A 7,486-nucleotide genomic window follows, 5' to 3' on the forward strand; every position below is an offset into this window, starting at 1 on the left:
CGGGGGCCGGGACCCGGCGCCTGAAAGCGCGCGGGGTGGGGAGCGCGGCGCGGAGGGGCGAGGGGCGCGCAGCCTGCCGCTCGGCCTCGAGATAGGGGCGGGCCCGGCGAGAACTCGGCGGGGAGGGCCGCTCAGCCTCCAGCAGGCAGCATCTCCCCCAGCTCCCCGCGACAGCCCCAATTCTGGTGGCCCCGATTGGCTGGGAGGGGCAGGTGAGCTAGCTGGAGGCCGGCCGCGAGCGCCAATCAGGGCGGGCGCCGGCTGGAGGGCCGGGCTCCGTGCGTCCGGAAGGTCCCGGCGGGTCGCTGGGCCAGGGATGCGGCCGCAGCCTTTCCCCACCCCCACTCCTCGCGTTTGGCTCTCCGCCCCCACGCCCCTACCGCCCCCATCCCCAGCCCCGGTTCCCTCTGGCATGCAGGCAGGGCCTATACAGAAATTGGGAACTCGTGTGCTTTCTGATGGGCTTGGAGTCTGTCCTGGAGACACCTACTCGATCTGGGTAGAGGAGAGCCAGGAGCAAGTGTTTGGTGTCAGACAAGCGGGCTCGGAATCCCAACTCAGCCCTTCGGCAGCCCCGAAAGCTGCGGAGACCCCTGCTTCTCGCACCCGTAAAGCAGAGATGCCAGTGCCTCCTCGGGCCGGGCGCTGGCCGGGTCAGACTTCAGTAAGTGCCCGAAGCGCCCGCCCGGAGAGCAGGCTCCCGGCCCTCCCCGCCCCCTCAGGTGGGGTTCGCTCGGCACCGCCGCCGCCTTGCCGGGATCAGATTCCTTTTTCCCAGAACTTGGTTGTCTGCGCCGGCATTTGGCATGCAGTGCCAGTCCCGAACGTCAGTGCAGTTTGTGTCCGTGATTTATCTGCGCGCCGGGCGGGTGCTCCCGGGCGCGGGCGCTCTAATCACTACCGCTCCTCCCCGGCTCCGTTCTGGGGGACCCACCCGCCTCCACGCCGAGGCGGACTGCAGCCCAGCCCCTGGGGACCGCGGGCGGAGAGGCAGCGCCAGCCCCACTCCGCAGGCCGGAGAGTGAGTTTGCGCAGTCGGCGCCGCGGTCACCCTTCCCCAGGCCGAGGAGCCTCCTCCGCGCCCTCATGAAGACCACTTTTCGCCCTCAGGGGGCTCTGTTCCTCCTGTGTCCGAGAACGACGTCTGTTTGGAACGGAAGTTTGCGAACGGGTAGCCTGAGAGTCACGCGGTTTATAGATCTACTTTATTAATTTGCCCAAGTAGAACATTATCTTTAGTAGTTATCTGAGGAAGTTTCTTCGTTAACTCTATACGCAGAGTAACCACCAGCCAAAACAAGATGCAGAACATTTTCCTCACTCCAGAAATATCCCTCCTGCACCTTGCCGGGACCACTGTCACCCCCCTCCCCAACCACTTTCTCTTGCCAACATTTCTGCACCTTAGACATTTTTTTCTTAACTTTACTGCCTAAAATGGTTTTCTCCACAGACCCAACTACTGTCCTTTGCTCAGCTTGCTGTGTTCATTTATTACCTGTCTGTTCCTCCCCGTAGGCATTTGAGTTTGTGATCCCCGCTAGATGCCCCCCAAGGCCTTTCCAGGTCTAACATTCCATGAGTCCACCTAGGAAGGGGCTTCCCAAAGGACGCCCACACCCTTCCCCTAAGGAACTCGGAGTTCCCAAGCGGAGGCAGCATCCACTGTCCTAGGGGACCGCCTGATTTCCCTTGGGCCCCTCCCGGCTCACATGACTCTGCTGACCATCTCAGGTCCAGCCTTAATACAGTCCCACCAGGTGGACGAGACAGGACCGGGAAGGTGATGGGAGCCCATGGAGAGTGCAAAGTGGACCTCACACACTTGCTTTGGGGCTCTTTTGGACACATGTGCTATTGCCCAGAAAATTTCCCATGCTAGGAGTCCTGCTTTTTCCCAGATGGAATCAAGAAAACTTGTGTTGGAAACCTGTGGTGTGGAGTCCATGGGTCAGGGGCACCAGGACAGGGCTTCAAGATGCAGGTGACAAACAGGAAGGAAAAATCTTGCGTGGGCATCGGCTTCTCGGGGAAGGTGGTACTAAGATCGTGTGACTTTGGGGGGGCTGCAGCTGGAGGGTCGCATTCCCCGCATGGCCAGCAGTGTCCACACTGGCCGCAGTGGCCGTGGCGGGCAGGGGGCACACAGGCGGCAGCAGCCAGCGCTGGGTGGCAGAGGCTGGCTGTCTCATCATCGCGCTGCCTCAGCATGGATTTGGGGGGCATTCCTGGTAGCTTTCCCTCTAGGCAGGCTTCATTCTCCAGGCCTGCCAATATCCTTTTAATATATTAATTCCTTTTCTGCTTAATCAGGTCAGGACCAGCTTTGGCTGCTGGTGAAGGACTAGTGATGAGCTCATGAACCCTCGGAGGGAGAAAGGCAGGGGTACCTGGAATCATTCTTGAAGGAAAGCCTTCCCAAGAAGGGCAGCGTGAACCCAGACAGTTCCGGGAAAGGTTCAGTGTCTTTAATGGAAGAAAAAGAACACATGTTTCTTCAGTGGTGAAGAGAAGCCAATCTCTGCCATGCCCTCTACCCACAGGACACCTGAACAGACCTTAGATAATGGTGGTTGAGGCGGGTATGGAACGACCTGACGGACAGCATGATGGTTCACTGATGGACTGCTAGACCCGTACATGGCTTCTGCTTCCCTCAACTAAGCAGATAATAGCAAGTGAGCCTTGGGAGAAGCTTCCGTGGCGTCCTCTGCCCTAGCTGGTGGGAAGGGGGAATGGCTGGCAGATAGCTCTGGGGAAGACAAAACAAGCTGGTGACAATCCTGGGGCCCAGACCACGTGTTGGCCCGTGCTGCTCAATCTTATCAGGACCCGAGTGAGGTCAGCCAAGGGCAGGAACTCAGGGTCCTGAATACCTCGCCTGCTCGGAACTAGAGGTGAGGTTCTAAATAGCTTATTTATCTCTTACCATTTCACTTCATTTATGAAACATCCCTGATGAGGCACGTATTATTTTCTGTTTTCCGGGTGAGAAAAATGAAGCTTAAAAAGGTTGTCTGCCTAAGGTTACACACTGTCATTTCTGGAGCCTGAGAGGACCCCAAATACGTGTAGAATGAGGGAAGTGATGTGATCAAGGTACTGGATTGGGTCTGAATCCTAAGCCCATACCAGGGATACTGCAGCACACCTCCCGGATAAGTGTGGTCTGGGAAAATGCTACACCCCCCCCTTTCAGACTTTTCTTATTTTCCTAGTAATTTCTCTCAATTTCCAACTCACCTAAAGCTCAAAGTTCTTGCAGAGAAGAAGACACAATGCTACTTGGAGTATAAAATTCCAGCCTCTTAACTGTGCTCAGGGACAGACTCTGAATACTAAACACACATTTCCTTTTTCTTTTGGCCTTTATTTTTTCCATAGCTTTATTGAGGTTATGATTGACATAAATAGGTTGTACAACATGATTTTTGTTTATTTAAAAAATATTTAATGTTTATTTTCTGAGAGAAAGAGAGAGAGAAGCAGAGTGAGAGCAAGGGAAGGGCAGAGAGAGAGGGAGACACGGAACATGAAGCAGGCTCCCGACTCTGAGCTGTCAGCACAGAGCCCGACATGAGGGCTTGAACTCATGAACTGTGCGATCATGACCTGAGCTGAAGTCGAACGCTTAACTGACTGAGCCACCCAAGCACCCCAACATGTTTTTTTCTAATTAAAAAAAATTTTTAAACATTTATTTATTTTTGAGAGACAGAGAAAGACAAATCATGAGCAGGGGAGGGGCAGAGAGAGAGAATTGGAAGCAGGCTCCAGGCTCTGAGCTGCCAGCACAGAGCTTGACATGGGGCTCGAACCCATGAACTGTGAGATCATGACCTGAGCCGAAGTCGAACACTCAACCGACTGAGCCACTCAGACGCCCCAAGAAAGCAATCTTTAGATGGCAGACATGTTGCTTGCTTTTAGCGTAACATGGGTTTAAATCCAGGCCCTGCCATCGGCTGTGTGAACTGAGGGCAACATCAGGCATCTCTGGGCCTCAGTGTTCTCTCAGCTCCATTGGACCTCCATTCCTTCGCCCCAACCTACCGTCCAGGCTCCCGCATGTCTTCCCCCCACACTCTGCCCCGTGCCCTCATGTTGATTCTGATATTCTGAGAAGCCACCAAACTTTCACAGCTCCTTTCCACTTGCTGTTCCTTCAGTCCCGAATGCTTTTCTTCTCATCTTCCTCCAAATCTTACTTTAAGATTCAGCTCAGTTAACTCATCTTTCATGAGGCCACATGAATTCTATCCCACTTTGACTGCATTTTCTAAGGCCAGGCATGAGTCTTATGCTCCTTTACTTGCATGGGGCTTGACTCCACCCCCCCCGCCCCTCCCCCCAAGGGGAACCCAGGAGGGCAGGGGCAGGGTGTACAGGGCGCCAAATGCACCCTGGAAGCCAGTCGGCCAAAGGTTTAAGGGGGCAGGGGAGCCAAAGGAGAGTATGTCCGGGCACAGACCAACAGCCCTGTCTCTGGGCAGTCCTGAGACAGGGCTTGAGATGCCCTAAGCTGGGAGTTTCTTGGATTGATGAGATAGTTCTGTTCTCCTCAGCAGTCCCTAGGCGTCTGCCCTCTCTCTGCCTAACAACTGCTCACACCCAGGGTTGCCCAGGGAGAAGTGTATCTGGGGGTGGCCCAAGGACCTTGCTGCCCTGCCGGCCCGCCAGCTGCTTCAAGGCACTGACAAGGTCCCACTTGGCATCCAGAGGCATGACACGCTGCTCAGGAACATCGAAGGTATTCAGTGCTCCCCCTTGTGGGTGATGTGTGGATTAAAATGTATACATCAAGCTGGCTTCTAAGAGGAAGTTCATTTCATTGGGGGAGAGGGGATGTGTTCATCCGGCCAATAGGCCCAAAGCCATTTATTGTTACAATCTCACACACTCTTCCAGAACGTCTGAGGAAGAGCCAGGGTGCTGGCTTTTTTATCTGGAACAGAATCAGTAATTCACTGGATCAGAGGCTTGGGCCCCGGGCTTAGCTCCATCTTAACTCGATTAGAGACCTTGGGCAAGTGACTTAGAAACCCGCGAGGCTTCGTGCATCAAAAAGGAACCTTGTCTTGTGCATCGTGCTACCGTTGGAACGTTTTCTCCAGGTCCAATAGCATGTGTTCTTTCCTGGTTTCTCCAAATACCAAGCAAGAGAACAGAGGGAGGGTCTGCTCACATTTCTGCCCCTCCTGCTCCTACCTCTCTTACCTCCCCGCTCAGACAGGGGGACACTTGATTCGCACAGAGGCTGGAGGGCTGGAAGGGTGACAACAGAGGTTCTGTTCCGTGAGATGTCCCTTTGAGTACACTGGAGAGCAGAAGGGACAGGAGTTTGGGGCAGGGAGACCCACAGGATAGAAGGAAGACAGAGCACCTCCCCCCCCCCCCCGGTCCTCTGTACATAACACAGATGTCAGAAGCAGGGAGAGGGGGGTCCCACCTTTGGGCCCCAGCCAGAAAGTGGGGGAGACAAGCAGTGATGAGAGGGGGGTAGTCTCCAAGCTTGAGGTGCCAAAGAATGCTGGAGCACAAGGCTGTCTGGACTACCAGTCCATGCACCATCCGACTGGTGATAGGAAGTCAGAGGCTGGCCAGCTGGGCTGCGCCTGGGAAGGTTGGAGGGGAGGCCGCGATCAACGACCCTGGCCAGGCCTCGTTATCTGTGGAATCTTCAGTCTGGAAGCACAGTCACGTAGGGGACCAACCGGTCCCGCACATCACCGCTTGCTACCTCCCGTCTGCCTGCCAGCCAGCGTTACCTTCTGCGCACAGTCCACATTCTCTGCCACCAGGCCTTTGCCATGGAGGTTCTCCTGCTCGGAGAACCATTCCCAACGCTTCGCAGCTCCTTCTGCTTTGCCTCCAAATTCAGCACAGGGCTCATCTCCCCCTGGCTGTTGTCCCCAAAGCCTCACTCTGGGCTCCTGGCCCCCAGGAGTTCTCGCAGCCTCCCAGTACTCACCGCATTCTTGGCAACTGTTTTCTTGTTTGAATCCCTCTCTGAATTGCAGGCTCTTTAAGGACCGGAAGAGACCCTCCTCCCTTCTGAACACTCAGCTCCTACAAGCACCCCATCTGTAGGAAGGGCTCACATAGGCCGCTGAATGAAGAGGTAGGGTTCGGCTTATGCCCCGCTCCACCTTCTGGAGAATATGGGATCTATGCCCTCCTACACTTGACAGCCCTTGAAATCTGACGGTGGATATCAAGTTCTGCCCCCAGGAACATTCCAGATGAAGGCAAACCTCCAGTTCCTCCCACACCTCCCATTATCCTGGCTTCCTATCCTGTCTCCACCGGGCTCCCTCCTCTGACAGCTCTTGTATTTGTCAGGATCCCTCTACAAATAAGGCAGCCAGAATGGGACACATGTTTTCCCTCACGTTCCGACCCAAACTTATAAACTGGACAAGCCACGGCTAACAGTGCAACAGAAATCAGCAGCTGAGCCAGAAGTGGGATCCAGACGTCCAGGTCCCCCAGTCGGTCACATGGTACCTGACTCACATTAGCTGGTCGTGGATTAGGAGCCCACATCCAGCTAATTTCCCACCTGTACACACAGCCCCACGCCCTGACTCCTCACCTGTTTGCTCCCAAGCCCTCACCTCAGTGTGAGCAAGGGCCGAGCTGCAAGCAAGGCCAGCCACTGGGTCTGCCACCGATTAGGGGGACAGCTGGTGCCGGGGGGTGGAGAGGTCACCACAGATTAGAAAGTGCCTCCTTGGCACCCCAATTCGTGTGACAACATGTATTTATTTAGAACCTAGCTTCCTGGAGCTTATATTTTGGCAGGGAAGAAGGACACAGTAAGGATATATATTATAAAGCAGATTAAGAGGTGACCAGTGCTACAGAAAAAGAAATAAGAGAACAGGGTAGAAAGCCCTGGGGCAGGGTGGTCTCAGCAGGCCTAACGGAAGGAGACTTTAGATCCGAACTGCAAGGAGGGGAGGGAGCTTGGGGACTGAACACAAGGTTGCTTATTTCCGACGTTATATATATATATATATAAGGTGCACTGTAGGGCGCTGCCCTGGCTTGTTAAGAATTAGAAGCAAACTTACAAATTGCACTTCTATTAAAATCTCTACTTCCAGGGCTGGTTGTTCTCAGCCTCTGTATACTCACAGAGCAACTCTGCCCTTTGAAATGAACCCGCCGCGATTGGGATCTGTTGCCTGCTTCTCTTTCCTGGGAGTGGACAGCCACCTTCCTAAGTAATGTTTACTAAAAACCATGGCAAAGCAAAATAAAAGTCGGTGATTTAGTATCCTTTGGGGGGCCTGGTGTACTGAGTCTTTTGTCAACCCTTCCTCCTTTCCTTCCCTAAAAGATATGCATACGGTGGGCACATCTTTCCCTGGCCCGTCGAAGATTTTTATCACCTTTTCTGATGTTCAGAAGTGGGTCAGGTCGAGTCATCAAACAGAGAAGCAAGCTGCCAGGAGAGAAAGTACTGAGCCACTCACGGAGG

The sequence above is a fragment of the Suricata suricatta genome, chromosome 9, assembly GCF_006229205.1.
Source record: "Suricata suricatta isolate VVHF042 chromosome 9, meerkat_22Aug2017_6uvM2_HiC, whole genome shotgun sequence".
NCBI classification, from domain to species: domain Eukaryota; kingdom Metazoa; phylum Chordata; class Mammalia; order Carnivora; family Herpestidae; genus Suricata; species Suricata suricatta.